The following is a 2894-nucleotide window of genomic DNA, read 5'->3' on the forward strand; positions in this document are numbered from 1 at the left end:
ATCATTAGTCACTATTTGCAATAAATCAGCAGCCGGAATAAAAATTAAGGGGAAAGAGGATCACCCTGTCTAATATTTACTTTATAAATTTAACCAAAGTTTAATAAATTGGACTTAGTACAAAGCAAAATCTATATCTCTGTACTATAAATAAAAGTTTACTTCTATCGTGGGTCTGCCTCCCCATGGTTCTACCAACTTCCCATCTCAGCCATCTGATCGTCATCCTGTGCGATCTCGACCCTCCGAACCTCCCCCGACCTGCCTCGGCTCTCAGCTCCATCTCCCCACGGCCCACGACCTCGTCCCGACGGTTCCTCCACCCCCGCGCGCTCCTCCTCCTCCACCCCCCGCCGCCTACCCCGGCGCGCCCCTGCCTCCTCCTCCGCCCCGCGCGCTCCCCCTCCTTCTCCGCCCCCGCCGCCTGCCGGAGATAAGTGGAGTTCCGGCGGCCGCGGATCCGGCTATCGTGGCCTACGAGGAGTTCGTCGCGGAGGCAGTCGGGCGGCTCACGGTAGCCGCCGAGAAGATCGGCGGGAAGGTGCTCGACGCCACCAAGCTTCTTACCGAGGTCTTCGCCGTCGCCAATGCAAGGACCTGCTCGTCCAGGCCAAGCAGCTCCAGATACGGGACAGTCGCGCTTCCCTCCTCAGTTGCGTCGAATGCGCTCCGCGTGTAGATCTCCGCGTGTTCTGCCCATCAGATGCCTCCTTTCCTCCACGACTTCCTCCCTTGCTCCGGGACGCCGGTGCGCCCACTCTCTCGCTCGCCGTCGCACGTGCGCGCGCGCGATGGGGCGGCCTCTGATTTCTCTCTTTCTCAATTTGTGTAGGGGTTCCAGGGAGATCAGGCGGCTGAACTACGGCCTACGGGTAGGAACGAGGAGGTCTGGCCCACCGCACGGAGGCACTGGAGCCCTACGCGTCACTGCCATCATCGCCGGCAGCTGCAACATCCTCGCCATCTGTGATGACAGCCGCTTGCATCCGCTTCCCAACAGCCCTTCGTGTTTATTCATCGCGAGCTTGTGTTCTGACCTGGTTGGTTGTGTTTCCTTGCCGTGCGCAGCTCTTCACGTGGGTGGACCTGCGAGGATCTCAGCTTGATGTTCTTTGAGCTTTCAGATCTTTTGCTGGTAAGGAGGCAAAGTGAGCTCTGAATTTGTTTCAATACTGAATTTGATCAGTAAAGAATTTTTCATCTGAGAAAGATTTCTACTGACAAATTTTAGTGTCGCAAGGATGCTTACAAATACATTTGATCTGAATTGTAGAAGCATAAATAGAACTCCAGCCAATGAAATAAATTTGATATTTTTTGTTACTCAAGTGACAAATTCATTTGCTGCACTCCGATTGATGACTACTGGGAAGCCAGCGCTGCTGTTCAGCCATTATCAATGGGGAGTACGAAGCAGCACATCAAACAAGCTCGTCAGCATGTGAAGGTTCATCTTCTCAAGGCTGCAGGTGTGTATTGTGGATTCAACCTGTTTCTGCTCTAGCTGCTCCATCAGTTGGTTCGCCACTAAAGGCCAGAATGGATAGATTTTTTGAACTGGGTAGATGCAGGGAACATGCCAGAATGCCAGAATGAGGTTACAGTTTCAGAAAAATTGATGAACAATCTTTTTGCATGAGACAACTTGTAATAAGTTACTTTAGATCACATGAACATGTTGGATAAATCTGGGTTGCAATGGCATGCAAAGCAATAACATTGTTTCTATGTATTTTGTTGCCCACTGAGTTTATTTTCCTCTTCATATAGCAGTATGGCAGTAACAACATACTATATGTGTTCCAAGATGCTGCCTGAGTGCTTTAGTTCCAGCTAATCTGTGTACATTTCTTTTCTAGGAAGTTCTTATGAGTTATGCCCATTCTTACTCTATGGCAATCCTGGCAGCAGTCCCGTGGCTTAATTTGTCACCTCTTTATTGCACTACCATCAAACCATGAGAAGGTGCACTGCAGCATTACTTTTCATTTGTCTCCATATCCAATATGGTCATTGTGGCTGTCTAACCAAAGGCGAGTAAAGGTGCATGCTATGATTCTAACCTTTTTAGTTTGTGTATATATGTGTGCTTAGAAGAATGTGACCTATAGTTTTTTTAATCTAAGTTGGGGTAAGACTATGTATTACTCAAATATATATGTGATGTGAGTTAATGCTAATTGCTTAAAGGAATTTCTACTGTAAAATTAAGCTATTTGATTTCAAGCAAGTAGAATTTATGGATATATTATGCTATACAATATTTTAGTAATTGCATATGCAGATTAATTTTTGGAGCAAAAGATATAATACATTGGTTTCATGTCGTATTCATATAAAGTGTTTCTTGCCAAGATAAAATTGCTAGATGGAATCATTGAATGTTATTGACTAAGTGGCAATTTGTCTGTTCTATAGTTTTTCTTTTGCAATGTGATGTGTGCTAAATAATTTGCAACCCCCTTAAATGTATCGGGGCTTAATTTTGAAATCCTAGGTATGGCTGTGAAACAAGGAACTACCGCTGGACACTCTTTCCTAGCCAGAGATTATTGTGCAGTGGAATAGCTTACTGGTGGCCCATGTTCTACTGCCCAGGCATGGCTCTCTTGGAGTGTCGTCGATTGGTGATCATGGCTAAAGACTGGGGACATTGTCAAGGAAGACAACCGGGTCCATGCTCATCATGGCCTCTACTATAGGGAGATCCTCCTCGAACGCCCCTGTGCCCCTAGGTTATCAGGCGGAAGATTACCTTCGGTGCGCAGCTTCTAGAACCTGGACTTGTGTTTGCTAATTGCTCATATTCTAATTGAGTTAAATATGTTTCGTGCACATGCCTAATTAAACGATAGTTTAGAACCGATGGAGTAATATAAATCGGTGTGTTGGTA

The 2894-nt window shown here is 46.5% G+C and overlaps 1 long non-coding RNA gene across 6 annotated transcripts; it reads left to right on the plus strand.

The window, feature by feature from the left end:
• The first annotated feature begins 230 nt into the window (after positions 1-230).
• LOC112891688 lies at positions 231-2894 on the plus strand. Of its 6 annotated transcripts, none has more exons than XR_003228598.1 (6): positions 231-748; positions 833-966; positions 1069-1135; positions 1274-1469; positions 1860-2043; positions 2498-2894. It is a non-coding gene; the product is annotated as an uncharacterized LOC112891688 (long non-coding RNA). The 6 variants fall into 6 exon arrangements; XR_003228600.1 differs by having other exon boundaries at positions 1330-1469; XR_003228595.1 differs by having other exon boundaries at positions 238-748; positions 833-1135.

This window comes from Panicum hallii, chromosome 5 (genome assembly GCF_002211085.1).
Source record: "Panicum hallii strain FIL2 chromosome 5, PHallii_v3.1, whole genome shotgun sequence".
NCBI lineage: Eukaryota > Viridiplantae > Streptophyta > Magnoliopsida > Poales > Poaceae > Panicum > Panicum hallii.